Source organism: Camelina sativa, chromosome 10 (genome assembly GCF_000633955.1).
Source record: "Camelina sativa cultivar DH55 chromosome 10, Cs, whole genome shotgun sequence".
In the NCBI taxonomy this organism is placed as follows: domain Eukaryota; kingdom Viridiplantae; phylum Streptophyta; class Magnoliopsida; order Brassicales; family Brassicaceae; genus Camelina; species Camelina sativa.
In genome coordinates, this window is record NC_025694.1 from 20510928 (window position 1) to 20528061 (window position 17134).

The following is a 17134-nucleotide window of genomic DNA, read 5'->3' on the forward strand; positions in this document are numbered from 1 at the left end:
TTTTTTTTTTTTTTTTTAGAGATAGATGATGATTTTTGGTCACGAAGGAAATGTGTGGTTTAAAATTTGGTAAATCAAAATCAAACCAAACCGAATTGAACCGGTTATTACAATTTGGTGGGAAAAACGTTTGGCAGCTAGAACTAGCACCGGCTATAAGGATTTTGACGAGCTGGATAGGACTAAGTGAAAGATTTTTTAAGAACTGTTAGGAAATTTTCTAAAATCTTATTGATTAGGTTTTTTATAATATTATAAAATCTTCCAAACAATTTTAATATTTTAATTATATTTTTTATAGTTTTATTCTATTAAGAAAAATGTATAAAATCATAAATCAATAACACAATAATTGAATTCGTTAATAATCATATATTCTTTTGTTTGAGTTGAATAACACAAAATTCTTAATCCAACAACACCATATTCGATCAAAGTCAAACCAAACCGAATTGAACCGGTTTTAACAATTCAGTGGGAAGAACGTTTGGGAAAACTATAGCACCGGTTATAAGAATCCATCTCAAATATTTTTTAAAATTGCTAGGGAAATTTCTAAAATCTTGTAAAGTCTTCCAAACAACTTTCATATTTTAATCATATTTTTGTGATTAAATTCGATGAGTTATTGGCAGTTTTGTTGAGACACGTTTTCTCAGACGCGAGTTCGGACCATCGGGGATTGTAACTGAGATCGTGGTATCGTCTGAGATATGATCATGCTGAAATTTTGTGGGAAGTTTCGTGACGTCTAGTACTAGCATTTCACCGGAGGGATTTGAGAGTTAACGATTGGTTTTGATTTTAGAGTTTCGTCTTTGAAGCTGTTCTTTTATGATGTTTATGTTCAGTTTGCTTCAAGGTTGGTTTTGGTTGTGTGACTTGTTGTAGGACGTTTCTGGACTGTTTCAGATGCAAGGAGAGATTCTCTTGGTTGTGTTTTGTTGTTAGAATCAGCTTGATAAGGTGAGTGCGTGACCATGAGCTTATCTAAGCAATTGGGTTGTATAACTTGTTTTGTGTGATGATGTGTAGGTGTGGTGAATGTGTTATTGGGTGTTCTATCTAAGGGCTGGTTTGTTATGTTTTACTTGTGGTTGTACTCTTGATTTGCTTGTGTGTATAGCTCGTAGATGGGAGGATCGTCTCACTGAGTATTTCTGGTAAGACTCACACATCTCATTGTGTTTGTGGTGCAGGTAGAGACAATGTGTAGCGTGGAATCATGGCGATGAGGAGGAGGATGATCTGGGGTCTTGGTTCTTGTGTTGTGTTTATTAATGTTGGAACCTGGTTTAGTAGCATGCTAGTTTGTTGGTTATAATGGTTAGGAATGTTCCTCTTGTTGGTATGTTTCCGCTGTGCATATTGATTGTTGTTGGTTTAATGATGGTTTGTGGTTTGATGGTTTAATTAAATATGATGGGGTATTTAATTATATTACTATTGTTATAAAAAAATAGGTCGATCGTTTCAATTTGGTATCAGAGCCCTTACGATTGTAGGATGGTTAAGTGGATGGTTTAGAGCGGTTTAGGAATTTGATTTGTTGAATTATTTTCCTTTTGTCGGATGCATGATGTTGTGTGATGGAGTTGATTATGAGTAGATAGTCAATTTGTAGTGGTGTGGAGTCCTAGTATCATCCTCTTCGAGCCTTCTGTAAGATTTCACGGTAAGTTGTTTTGTGTGTTGTTAGTTGTGTAGTGTTTTTAGCTTCTGTACGGGAGGTGCAGTTGGCTAGTGTCAAATATATGATTTCTGTTGAAAATTAATTAAAAGTATACAACTATAAGGATAAAAAATGGATTTTTGATGATGATGACTATATAATAATATTTGGGGGATTTTCAAAAATACTCCTTTTCTTATGTCACTTTTAAAAATACTCTTTCATTTTGTCTGTTTTCAAAAATATTCCTTTTCTATCTATAAAACAACTAAATTCTAAGTCCTAAACTCCAAATATTATACCCTAACCACTAAAAACTATATCTTAAATATAAAATAGAGAATTTAAACCTATAAAAAATTCTAAAATTAATTTAACATATTGTAATTGTAAAAGATGGTAAAAATGAAAATGTTCAAAAAAGGTATTTTTGTGAAAGGTATCCAAAAAGGGTATTTTTAACAAATTTTCATGACCTAATATAAACTTGTAGAGAGAGTTTTAAGGGCATGTCCAACAGAGTTTCTAAAGCAGTGAGTCAACCAATAAATGATAACTAGATTAGGACATGCGGTACACCGCAAGACAAATTACTTATAACTAAAACATTTAAATTATAAGTTGTATTTGTTGGTTAAATATGTTTAAATTATATAATAATTGTTAATTTTATCGTTTAAAGTTTAAACCATATAATACCGCAACATAATTTATTTTTTACACAATATTTATTTAATCAATTTAATTAGATATGTTGATTCTCTGATACCGATAGTGTTAACAAAATAATGATATGATGTTTTACTCGTATAACACCAAATTAATGATATTTTGAATTTATATAAATATCGACAAAACCCGTCCAGCTATACAACTTCATGCTGAGATATTTTAACTCGCACTATATCATCTCAATTTTTAATATTTATTATTTTTTTATAAAATATTAGATTGAGTTGATATGTTATTTATTAAGATTGTAACCATTTACATTTTATAAGATTGAAGCTTCTTTTAAAATTTAAAAATTTATAATAGTTAGAATTCTTAAAACGATTGAGTATTTCTCATATTTGAAGTTTCGTAAAAGTTTAAATATATTATTAATATTTTAAAGGTCTTCTAACTTTTGTAAAAGTTGAAATATTTATAATATTTAAACTTTTTATAAAGTTTAAATATTTATAATATTTGAAACTTCATAAACGTTTAAATATTATTAATATTTTTAACATTTTCTAAAAGTTTAACTTTCTAAAAAATAGAAATTTTTATATTTTTTATAAAATAGAAATATTTATAGTATTTAACTTTTCAAAGTTTTAAATATTATAAAACTTTTAAAAATCTTTAAAATAAAGAACGAGAATAACCAAATAAAATTTTTAAAGTTTGAATGCTAGAGAAATCAATCTTGGTGTCTTTTATAGTATGACTCTGAACCGTTGCCCAATTTTCTTAGGCGATGTTGGATATTGTACTTTTTTTTATTCCACTATTGAGTATATGTCCGTTTTTAAAAAGTTGTATTACATCCTATGTAGGAAAAAATCACAATATTTATTTAATAAATGTATTATATAAATATAAATTCAAATAAAAATGAAAGGAAACAATATATTTATGTTTGAATTAGGTATAAAGTTTAAATATTTATAATATTTGAAACTTCATAAACGTTTAAATATTTATAATATTTGAAACTTCATAAACGTTTAAATATTATTAATATTTTTAACATTTTCTAAAAGTTTAACTTTCTAAAAAATAGAAATTTTTATATTTTTTATAAAATAGAAATATTTATAGTATTTAACTTTTCAAAGTTTTAAATATTATAAAACTTTTAAAAATCTTTAAAATAAAGAACGAGAATAACCAAATAAAATTTTTAAAGTTTGAATGCCAGAGAAATCAATCTTGGTGTCTTTTATAGTATGACTCTGAACCGTTGCCCAATTTTTTTAGGCGATGTTGGATATTGTACTTTTTTTTATTCCACTATTGAGTATATGTTCGTTTTTAAAAAGTTGTATTACATCCTATGTAGGAAAAAATCACAATATTTATTTAATAAATGTATTATATAAATATAAATTCAAATAAAAATGAAAGGAAACAATATATTTATGTTTGAATTAGGTATAAAGTTTAAATATTTATAATATTTGAAACTTCATAAACGTTTAAATATTTATAATATTTGAAACTTCATAAACGTTTAAATATTATTAATATTTTTAACATTTTCTAAAAGTTTAACTTTCTAAAAAATAGAATTTTTTATATTTTTTATAAAATAGAAATATTTATAGTATTTAACTTTTCAAAGTTTTAAATATTATAAAACTTTTAAAAATCTTTAAAATAAAGAACGAGAATAACCAAATAAAATTTTTAAAGTTTGAATGCTAGAGAAATCAATCTTGGTGTCTTTTATAGTATGACTCTGAACCGTTGCCCAATTTTCTTAGGCGATGTTGGATATTGTACTTTTTTTTATTCCACTATTGAGTATATGTCCGTTTTTAAAAAGTTGTATTACATCCTATGTAGAAAAAAATCACAATATTTATTTACTAAATGTATTATATAAATATAAATTCAAATAAAAATGAAAGGAAATAATATATTTATGTTTGAATTAGGTAGAAAGATTTTCTTATTTTTTTTAAATCTTACTGATAAATAATTTTAAATTTTTAATAACTAATATTAAAGTCAATGTATTAAATGTTAATTGCTCGTAAAATGAATTTTTAGTCAAAAGTTAGTGCAAAAATACTATTATAGACTTGGAGTAGACAATGTTATTGCCTCTGATCCTCTTAGACCAATTCAAACACTATTTCCTCACGCCTAATTACTCCTAGAAAATCTCATTTCCACAACTGGTCACATTCGAAAGTGGGATCATCAAAAACTATCCTCTATCATCCCGGAAACGGAGCATACCACAGTCCAAAAACATACATTTATCTCAAATAAAAGTCAAAGATGATCTTATTTGGAATTATTCTCAATCAGGTGAATACACTGTTAAAACAGGCAACTCGTTCCTCACACATTATCCTTTTGATCCTCGTGAAATAATTCTTCGACCACATGGATCGGTGGAGCTTAAAAACAAAATCTGGAAGTTGAATATTTTACCAAAAATCAAACATTTCCTTTGGCGCATTGTCACGAGAACGTTGTCTGTAACTACACGCTTACGCACAAAGCGTATGAATATCAGTCCTATATTCCCAAGATGCAACCGAACAGATGAAACAAATCACCATACGTTATTCTCATGTCCTTTTGCTGTTATGGTATGACGTTTGTCCAACACATCTCTCCTCAATATCAACCAATTACCAACTACTGTAGAAGAGATCATCTCTGGAATCATAACTATATCATCTCAAACATCAAATAATTTTGATTCTCTACTACCTTTCTCACTCTTATAGCGCATTTGGAAGGCAAGAAACAATGTCGTTTTCAATAACTACCGCGAAAGTGCAAGCAAGACAGTTCTAATGGAAAAATCAGAAACAAATGAATGGATAAAAACTATACAACCGAAGGAGGCACAACATAACAATATCACAATTGCAAGCACATGGACACCACCGCTAGAACCGTTTATTAAATGCAACTTTGACGCAGGATACAATGATGTGACAAAACAAAGAACATGCGGTTGGATATTCAGGAATCATCAAGGAGAACCTTTGGTTTGGGGTGCATCAAAACTTCCTTATGCAGGATCAGCTCTAGAAGCAGAAACAAAAAGCCTACTAATATCTCTACAACAAGCTTGGATCAGAGGCTATCAATCAATAGTCTTTGAAGGAGATTGTGCACTGTTAATAAATCTTGTAAATGGCTATAAGTCCAATGCTTCGATACGAAATCTTTTGAAAGATATTACTATGTGGTCTTTACGATTACGACAAACTGCTTTTCAATTTGCAAAACGAGAATGTAATATTGTAGCACATGCATTAACTAAGCATTGATGTATTGATAATGTCTATTATATTAACTTGATAGAAAAGCCAATTTAATTATTGGAAGCTTTATGTAAAGATATTTGCTAAATTAATAAAATTAACTTTCCAGAAAAAAAAAAGATAAATACGAGGAAAACTAGGAAAGAGAAAGAGAAACATATCTTAGTTACCACACCTAAGAATCGTTTGCCCAAACATAAATATAATTTATGAGTTGATTTATTAAAAATTAATAAAAATAAATTCTTTAATTAAAATAATAGTTTTTCATTGTTTTTTTTGTTGAGAATCGGTGGGGTTGACTACCACTACAATTGCTCCAAGAGACAATGAGGAAAATATAGATTAGATTTAATTATTTTAAAGTCTCTATTTTTTTAAGTAACTTGGAAAGGTTTTAAAAAAATAGTAAAATCACCTGATTGGCTGTCAGAGCTTTAAATATTCCTAACGCAAAGTCATCGCCCAGTCATCCAAAAAATGATATCAAACAGAGTCCTACAATTTGGGGAATCTTTTTTTTTGTTTTGCTTACTTCCGATTTGATCATGATTCAGAATCTTTTCAGTTTGGTCATGAATCTCTATCTCTATATAATTAAAGGAGGAGTAGGTTTGGGTAAATGTCCAAAATCCTCTTTCTTTTTTTTTTCGTCAAAAAGGAAATTATATAGATGATAAAAGGTAATCGTTACAAAGAGTTTCTGTTAACCAAACAGGAGGATAGAAACAAGCAGAATAAAAAGGTACCGTACTACATCCAAATTTTGCTAATATATGAGCTGTTTTATTACAATTTTTTCGAATGTAAGAAATTGGATATTCTCAAAGAACTGAGACCAGTGTAAAATATCTAGATAAACACCATCAATTGAAGCAATGTATAGTGATTTATGCAGCATCTTAATAAGTATCTCGCAATCCCCTTCGAAAGTAACTTGTCTTATTCCCCGTATCCACGTTTGCTGCATCGCATGTAGTAAAGCTTTCCCTTCAGCTTCCAAAGGTGATGATGCAAATCTCATGTTCGCAGCACCCCAACCATTGGAGATTCCTCTGTGATCACGTAAAATCCACCCACCTCGTGTCTCATAAGTTAAGGGATCAAAACTTGCATCGAAATTGCACTTAAGCATAGGTTGAGGAGGCCTGGTCCAATGTGTTGGTTTTGGAATCAAAGGAGGATCACGAGGGTGTAGAACACATCGACACCATTCTCGAACATCCCCTCGAGCTCGCCATACAATATGGATTGGGTCTTCTGCATTTCCTTCGAAAACAAAGTTTGTCTTCCATATATGCCAAAGGATCCAAAAAGGTAGTAATTTCGTTTCTAACGGAACCTTACTATCATTTTGCAGTGCAAAAACAACTTCTAAGAATAATTCACAAGTGATAGAAGACAAATACAGAGCATGTAGCGGAATATTTGCTAGCTCCCAAATGGATTCAGCATAGGGACATAAAAATAGGATGTGATCAATTGTCTCATCATTTCGTAAACACCTCGAACATATAGGATCTATGTTCATTCCCCTGGATATTAGACGTGTGGTTGTGGACAGTGATCTTGAGATCAATCTCCATAAAAAGTGTTTTACCTTTGGTAAGATGTTTAATTTCCAAATTTTCCTTTTTAACAGTACTGATCCGTGAGGTTTTGGTGGCAAATCACATGGGTTTTCCGGGTTATTCATCGAGAACCAGTAGCCTGAACGTACAGAATAGTCTCCAGAGTTGTTGTAATGCCAAATAAGCTTGTCTGGTCTTTTTTTCTGAGGTAAATACATTTTCAGTATTTTGTTTTGGTCTGCAGGTCTGCAGGTGTAATATGTTCCAGAATCTTATTGTTGTCCCAATATTGAGAAGCCGGATTTGAGGAAATGAGGTTTGAAAGCATTATTGGTTTGTTCGGAGTAATACTGTGGACTGGTTTTGGAGGATTTGTTGCTGTGATGTTATCAATATTTACTCGAACTGACTCACCATTTCCAATAATGTATCTCGAACCTTTTTTGATTAACTCCAGGCCAACTAGAATAGATGACCAACCGTATGATTGGTTTGATCTCTGTTTTGCATCTAACACACCATCATCCTTATAATATCGCGCTTTAAAAATTCTAGCAAATAAAGAGTTCGGGTATTGGATCAGTCTCCAAGCCTGTTTGGCAAGTAGAGCATCATTGAAGTGCTCTAGATTTTTAAAACCCAAGCCACCATCAGCCTTTGAATATTGTAACCGTTTCCATGCGATCCAAAGTATACCTCTGTCTTGATTACTCTTCTCCCACCAGAATCTTTGAATGACTGACTCTATTTCATAAATCACACCAAGGGGAATTTTAAAACATGACATTGAATACACTGGCATTGCAAGAGCAATCGTTTTAATGAGAATTTCTTTTCCTGCAGGTGAGAGATGACGACCTTTCCATGAAGCAGTTCGTTGTTTAACGTTATCAATTATGTAGTGAAACATTTCACTCTTTTTTTTTCCGAACTGCTCAGGTAAACCAAGATATTTACCCCCGCCACCATTGTTTGGTATTGCTAGGATAGTTTTTAGTCTGTTTTGTAACTGACCATTTACACGAGAACCAAAGGTAATGAGAGATTTACTTGTGTTGATCTGTTGGCCTGAGTAATATTCGTATACTTCGAAAGCTTCTTTGATAGTTTTACAATTGCGGGCATTCGCTTGACAGAAGAACAGAGGGTCATCTGCAAATTGCAAATGGGTAATAGGAGGAACTCCATTTCCAATACGTATGCCCCTAATGTCTCCGGAGGCTACCCTTGTTCTGATGAGGTGACTCATAATGTCAGCACACAGGATGAAGAGGTAAGGTGATAGAGGATCACCTTGCCTTATACCCCTTTGAGGGACTATACTTCCATAAGGTGTACCATTAATCAAAACAGAGTAAGTTACAGACCGAACTGATGCCATGACCCAATCAATCCATTTTTTTGAAAAACCAAATAGGTACATTGTCACTTCCAGAAAATTCCATTCTACCCTATCGTATGCTTTAGTGACATCAGTTTTGATGGCCATATAGTTCGTTGACACACGTTTCCGTGATTTAAGAGAGTGCATCACTTCATGTGCAATCATTACATTGTCTGTGATTTGTCTTCCTGGGATGAAAGCAGCTTGGGAATCCGAGACTATATGGTCCAAATGTTAAAATTTTAAGTCTAGCTACCATGCATTTGGAGATGATTTTGTATAGAACATTACATAAAGCAATAGGCCTATAATCAGATAAAGTTTGAGGTTTTTCTATCTTAGGGATCATGCAAATGTTTGTGTGATTCATACCCGACTTCATATGTGATGTTTCAAAAAATTCTCGAACCTCCGCAATGATATCCTGTCCTATAATGTTCCAATAATGTTTATAGAAGCGTGCAGTTAGCCCATCCGGTCCAGGCGCACGATCATCTCCAATGGAAGAGATTGCCTCATAGATTTCTTCTTCCGTAAACTCCCTCTCAAGCTCTTCATTGATAGCAGGGGTTACAGTAGGAGGGAAGTCCCCAAAATCGATTGGTGATACTGGAACTCTGCTGGATGTGTACATAGTTGTGAAAAAAACTTGAGCATGAGCACCAATCTGATGCTCTCCCGTATAACTAATGTTTCTTGAATCACGGATAGTAGAAATGTGATTCCTAGCATATCTCTTCTTCGTACTAGCATGGTATAAACTTGTATTACGATCTCCGAGGTTGAGCCATCTATTTCTACTCTTATTGTGCCAATAATACTCTTCATCCTTGTACGCTTTAGTGAGCTCTCGTTGCAAATGTGATATTTGACGACGGTGACTTCTATTTGTACTCTCCATTGCTCTGTTTAGTAGATATTGAAAGTGATCAATACGTATTGCTGAGTTTAGATTAGCTCTGTGCTTTTCTTTTGCCATCTCTCTGCGACAGGTGTTGATTTGATCACTTATCGAGTAATGACTCAAGCTTTTACAGGAGTTCCATCCTTTTTCAACAATTTTTTCAAAGTTCTCAATTTCAGTTAGTCGTTTGTCAAAACGGAAGGCCTTAGTTGTATAAGAAACTCGAGGTTGGATTGTTGTGAGTATTGGTTTGTGATCTGAACCATCAAATTCTAAAAATTCAGCCTCAGCAGTTGCAAACAGGGCAGACCATTCTGTATTTTTCATCACACGATCAAGGCAACACTTAACTGTATAGTCTCTCCTCTCTCCCACCCACGAGAAGCGATCACCTTTTGATTTTAAGTCAGACAAATCACACACAGAAAGCATATGTCTGAAATCTCTAAAGGTACTTTCGTCTCTTAGAGGGCCACCAATCTTTTTACTATTATCAATGATCTCATTGAAATCACCAGCTAGTAGCCATGGTCCATTACGAGTTGAGTTTATAGATTCTAACTGGTTCCAAAAAAGTTTCCTCAAACTCGCATTTGGATTTCCATACACCAGAAAAATAGAAAGACTTATTATTAAACAGGATATGAACATCGATCATGCGTTCATCCTGATACAAGTTGGATAACGTGACATCGTTTGTCCAAAATAAAGCTAGACCACCGCTCCGACCAAGAGGGGGTTCGGTTATTACATTAGTGAATCCTAAAACAGAAGCAAAATCAAATACAGTAGAACAAGCATTCATAGTTTCACACAAGAAAACAACATTAGGTTTAATAATACGACATAAACGTTTTAGACGACTCTGTGTTTGAGTTGAGCAGAGTCCTTGGCAGTTCCAGGAGATGATCTTCATGGAGGCATTGGGGGTACCGGCTCCCCCGCGGCTCCGTCAAATCCATAACCGTTGCATGAACCGGCAGATTCCACTCTCCCCTTCTTACGGATCTGATTCAGGACCATCAGATCTTCCTCAGCTTCCTTTTGTTGGTAGTAGCATTCCATTGTTGCCTTCTTCCTTTTGTTGTTGGTCGTGTCCCTTTTGATTGCATACGACATCATGGAAGATGTTCCTTCATCGACAAGGTGGTTCTTACCCTTCGCAAACTTTGCCAAAAGATATCTAAGTCGCTCCGCAGTTAACACTGTGTCTTCAAAGACACTCGGAACAGAGGTGTCATCAGAATCATTGATGAGAAACTCCTTGTCCTGATTAACACGTTTCAGACCAGGGATTTCACCATCCGGAGCAATGGTTTGCAAAGTGTTTGTCTCAGAGGCATAGGATTCCTGGTTGAATTCGTAGCACGGATCATATTCATCATGATCTTCATCACCAACATTGTCATCATTTGGACGGTCATCATCATCATCGGGTTCATCATCAAAGGTTAAAGGGCATTCCTTCGAGTCGTGAGTCAGGGCACCACATTTTGTGCAGAAGTTCCTCAATCGTTCATAACGGAACTTTAATATCGTGTTCTCTCCTCCCGCGAATTGGAAATTCCTCTGGAAGCGCAACGGTGTGTCAACATTCCAGTTGATACAAATGCGAACAAACTCCACTAAGTTTGCATTCTCATGAAAGTCAACAACAGCAACATTACCAAGTCTCTCACCAATGTAGTTAACCATCATTGTTGTCAGGAATTGAACCGGTATTCCACGGACTTGAATCCATAATGGGATTATCTTCATCTCTTCGTCCGTGATGTTTGGATACCAACGATGAACCGTCAGCATCCAGTCATTGAAAGCCCAAGGTCCACGTTTCAGGACAAGATTAAGCATTTCCTCAGACTGGAAGATAAACAGAATCTTCCCATTGCCAAGAACACGACCAGGGCAGGTGTTAGCGAAGCCCCAAATTTTCGGCATCTGTGTCATGATTGCGCGAACATTCTGCTTCTGTGGATTCACCGGAGAGACGATTAGAGAGAATCGATTGAGATTTGCTGCGTGACCACACAATTCCGGTGGTAAAGGGACCGGAGCATCATTGATTCCCAAATCCAAATTTTGGAGATTTTTTCTGATGTTATCACTCATTGCGACAGAATTGTGGAGGAGGGAAACTATGAATTGTTGCAATGATGTCGGATAACAGAAACCCAGCCCCATATATATACATGCATTCTCCCATGGCGGTTTCATTAAGCGGTTATCAACCCTAAAAATCTGAAAAGAGAAACTGTTACCCGCTAACTGTAACAGAAAGAAACCGCCAAATCTAAGAGTAAAACGAAAAAGATTTGTCGGAATGAAACTCCAAATCGGAGAAGGAGGAGGACGAATCGAGAAATGGGATTCGCCCCAAAAATCGCCTTGATGGCAGAGAGAAAACATTTAAAAAAAAAAATGTTTTTTCCAAAATCCTCTTTCTATTTAGCAGTCTTATTTAGACTCTTAAACCTATAAACTTCTAGGTGATTGAGTTTTAAATTTAAAACTAAATAGTTTCCTGCAAAATACAGTAATGTGAGGTTAACATGTACTTTTTGGGATCATTTGCTGATCAAATCTATGCTGCATGCCAAGAGAAAGGTGTTAACATGGTCATTTGTCTTCTTAGATTTGGGAAGATCAGACTCTATAATGGTAAGTATTTACGGGTTTATAAAACTGTCGGATATAATACATTCCAAGATTTAATCTTGCTTTTGTTAACCACGCCTTCATAGATGTCAGGACTATCTCAAATGCTTTCCATGCGTCTCAACTTATTGTTAATCCAGACTATGTTCAGGTTATCGAGTTCATGGGAAAGTAAGTATTTGTTTATAGGTTTTAAACAAAAAAAATAACAAATACCTAGAATCGTATTTGAATATTGAAATTCTTAAAATAGGTTGCCAAATGATGGTCTTGCTCTCACTATACTTGAGAGCAATCCAAATCGTGAACTACAGTTAGCCAACAACAGAGAGTTCTATCAACAGTTCCCGAGAAAACGAACCTTCTGAAATGAAGTTACTCCTCTGTATGATGAAGAAACTTCCCAGCCTTTGATTTCGGTAATTATATGATGTTTTCAGGTTGCCTACAAAGATTTAATAAACAGCCACTTAACATTTCAAAAGACATAAGCAATCACTTTATGTTAATATAAATTTCCCAAGGATCAAAATACTTATCTGATTGTAGTTTATCTTCAACACAATGGAAGAGTCTCATCGACTAGAATACAAACTGTAAGTCAGTACAAACACAATTTTCACCCGAAAGAGCTTAAAATGTTTATTACAAAGCGGAACTTGTGACCTTTGTATGGTTGGTCGGAAGTTTATGTATCCAGCAGTTGTTTCCTCTGAAAGCTGAAAAAATAAACGCAAATAACAGGTCATAATTTTCAGCCAAATTCGTAAAGTAAAACGGATAAAAATATACATGTAAGCAAGACTACAAAAAAAAACCATTTTCATCTTTCTACAGGATTTCATAATCTACAAATTCGTGAGCAAACCACTATATAACCGTAAATGGTAGAAATCGTAAAAGAAGAAATTATTCACAAAAGTTTGAAAAGCTGCTTACCCAGATGATCTATTGGTTCCCTGAATTAACACAATCCCAAAAAACCTCCCGTTTAAACCGATTTAGTTCAAATCGATCGTCCATCCTTTGTGGCCGTAAGCACCGTATTGGACCTTCGAAAATTCTCCTTTTTCAGTTTTCTGATATAGCAAGTAGAGAACTTAGTTTCTTAAATCAATAGGATAAGAGGAACGAAGAAGAGGGTGACAAACGAATTACAACAATGTCGAAAGAAGAAAAGAATCAAAGATGGTGTCTTTCCCAATTCTTTAGAACAATCGTCTTAATATCTTTTTTCTTACAAATTGATTAATTTTTATTCAATATGCTAATAACCAAAAAGGCCTGGCCCAATACAATCATAATTTGTTGGAAAGCAAACGAAATCCATTGCATATAAAATAAAATGAATGGGTCGTTTGAACAAATATATATAGATGAGAAAAAGAAATTTCAAAGAAAATGTTACACTTACAAAGCAAAACAAAATATTCTGTGAGAAAGAGGTAATGAAATTACAAAGATACTTTTAATTAGTATAAAACTAAGATAAACAACCAAGTTTATAAAAAAAGAACAACCACTTACACTATTCAAGTAAAAGAAAAAAAATAACACACAAACTGTTTTAGAAATCAATATTTTAAAATAATAATACTCTTAAAACAATCAAACTACTATACCTACAAATAATCTTACTAAATCAATAAAAAACTAACACATTTAGTTTGCAAAATTTTAATTATAGTATTCCGTATGTACCGCGGGTTAAAACCTATATTACATTAATAAGCTTATATATTATATCCGACATGGACAAACAATACATATATATTAGTTTTTATACATATACGTTTTATCCATTAGTAGGCTAATTTATAAAATATAATTGAGTTTCTTTTCGCGGTGTACCGCGGGTTCAAACCTAGTTAGAATTATTTTTTTTAGTCTAATTTCGAGGAATGGAGAAGAAGAATCTTGCGATGAGAAGAAGGGTAGTGTTGGTTCCTGCTCCAGCACAAGGACATATAACTCCGATGATGCAACTCGCAAAAGCTCTTCACTCAAAAGGTTTCTCTATTACAATTGCTCAAACAAAGTTCAACTACTTAAACCCTTCAACTGATTTGTCTGATCTTCATCTTGTCACCATCCCAGAGACCTTACTAGAGTACCTGAGTTTAATAATCTTGGACCAGGAAGGTTTATGGTTAAGCTAGCTAAAGAGTGTCATGTTAGCTTTAAAGAGTTATTGGGTCAGTTGTTGGTTAATGAAGAAGAAGAGATCGCTTGTGTTATCTACGATGAGTTCATGTACTTTGTTGAACCAGCAGTTACAGAGTTTAAGCTTCGTAACGTTATTTTAAGTACTACAAGTGCATCAGCTTTTGTTTGTCGCTTCGTTGTGTGCAAACTCTATGCTAAAGATGGTTTGGCTCAAATTAAAGGTAATATATGATTCTACTATTGTTTTTCAAACGCCTTTTTCATGTGTTCGCGTTTAACAATATGGTTTTGTAGAAGGCGGTAGGCGAGAAGAGGAGCTAGTACCAGAGTTAGATCCTATACGGTATAGAGACCTACCAGTTTCAGCATTTGCATCAGTAGAATATTCAGTGGAGTTGTTTAAGAATACATGTTGTAAAGGGACAGCTTCCTCTGTGATAATCAACACAGTAAGGTGTTTAGATATGTCATCCTTGGAGTGGCTTCAACTAGAATTAGAAATTCCGGTGTATCCTATAGGCCCTCTTCACATGGCGGTTATAGATCCTCTGACCAGTCTTTTAGAAGAGAACAAGAGCTGCATAGAATGGCTAAACAAACAAAGGTCAAGCTCGGTGATTTATATAAGTTTGGGAAGCATAAATTCGATGGAAAATAAAGAAGCGTTGGAAATGGCTTCGGGTTTGGTTAGTAGTAACCAAAAATTCTTGTGGGTGATCCGACCAGGATCAATACGTGGTTCTGAAATGTCTGAGGATGAGTTGTTTAGTAAGATGGTGACATTGGATCAAGGTTGCGTTGTGAAATGGGCACCGCAGAAGCAAGTGCTTGCACATTCTACGGTTGGAGCGCTTTGGAGCCATTGTGGATGGAACTCGACTCTAGAAAGCCTTGGTGAAGGAGTTCCAATGATATGTAGGCCTTTCACTGCTGATCAAAACGGGAATGCAAGGTACTTGGAATGTGTGTGGCTTTATGCAAGGTACTTGGAATGCAAGGTACTTGGAAGGTGAGCTAGAGAGAGGAGCGGTCGAGAGAGCTGTGAAGAGGTTAATGGTGGATGAAGAAGGTGTTGAGATGAAGAGAAGAGCTCTAAGTTTGAAAGAGAAACTCAAAGCCTCTGTTTTAGCTGCACGCTCTTCACACAACTCACTTAATGTCTTCATCAACACTTTGTGAACTTATGAATCTCATGTTCCATTGGAATTTGACCTCTATGTATTGGATCTGACACACATGACATTGGCAACCTTTTTTCTTTCATTGAGATATTATTAAGTTTTGATTACGCTTTGGCTTTTTAGTTTTGGTGTTGATGAGTGTTTTTCTTTATTTTTCTTTGCTTCAAGAGTTTTAAACCTTTGTAGGATCTTTTAATAAACTCTGCATCGATTGTTCTTGAAACTATAACTGGGACCTATCACTAATCGTTGGTACAACATTACGTTAGGACCATCACTACTCAACAACAATCTCTCAAACTCTCCCAGATTCTGCACTTTACGATGTACGTAAAAAATTGTTTCAAATTCTCTTTCAGGGTTCGTTCTGTCTCCGAGAGTGAAATTAGAAATGCAAAAAGTTTCACGAAATCTTTGCTTGCAGAAGAGTTTTAACCGGCATTAATTGATCAAATCAAACAAGGATCGTAACCTAAGAGTAAAGAAAATCAAACTAATAAACCCAAAGTCAGATTTGATGGTGTTAGTGAAAATTACAATGACAAAGAAAAAAGATGCAGTTCTCTCTTCTTATGGGTGTGGGGGTCGCAGCAGGTGGAGCCCCTGGTCAAGATGATCACATTGTGGACTTATTGGCGGGGGTGTTGCAGCGGTTTCCGGGAGTTGTTCCGTCGCAGGATCCGGTTGTGCCGCCTGTGGCGGTAAAGGTGCAACAGCCAGTGGCTGCGAATACATGAGGTCATTCTCAGTATGTTCGTGTCCCAGGAGATGTGTGGGATTCGTACGGTCTGGTTCTCTGGGGATGGAGGACGAGGCTGTAACGCAACTACCATTCTCTCAGGTGTCCCGAGGAGTATTGGCTGGACATAGGGGTCCATTACAAGGAGGATGATGCCCAATTGTGGTGGAGGTTAGTTGCTGCCATGAGGGTGAAGAGTGAGATGACGTGGGGTTACTCCGTAGAGGAGTTCAGCCGCAAGTATTTCTCTTGAGAGGCACTAGACCGTATGCAGGTGCAATTTTTGCAACTAACGCTGAGAGCATGGTATGTACGTGAGTTGGACGTGAATTTTAGTCGGCTCTTTGTATATGGGGGTCGAGTGATAGAATCTGAGGAATCTTAGGTAAGGAGGTTCATGAGAACGCTTTGGGATGACCATTGTAGAGGGCGGAGTTATGCCACGAGGGCGGAGCTGGTGGAGACCATAGCTGAGATCAAGGACAAAGGAGACGCTGGAGCTGAGAAAGGGTAGCAAGTCAGTGCAAGGACAGAAAAGGAAGTGGGAGGACACGTTGGAGGCGATTACCATAGAATGAAATAGTGATTCCTTGTTCCAGGCACACTCATGAGAAAGACCTGACAAAGAAGCTGATCACTTTAAATTGTGCAAAACAAATTGTAGAAATCTATGAGCTCAATCAATATTAGTAACGTCAAGACGACAATCCAGCTCGCTTTGTGAATCCTTTCTAGTTCGAGATTTCTTACGAGTGCTTGACCTCTCTCAAAGGCGGTATCTTTTCACTTACCACTCATCCTCCTCTATAGTTACATTTGATTTCACGTTTGATTGGTTTGATTTTGTTATTATTCTTTGGT

General features: G+C 34.9%; 2 pseudogenes; both read left to right on the forward strand.

The window, feature by feature from the left end:
• LOC104720546 overlaps window positions 1–17134 on the forward strand; it is a 218764-nt pseudogene that overhangs the window by 62342 nt on the left and 139288 nt on the right.
• On the forward strand, window positions 14089–15532 carry LOC104720553 (annotated as a pseudogene).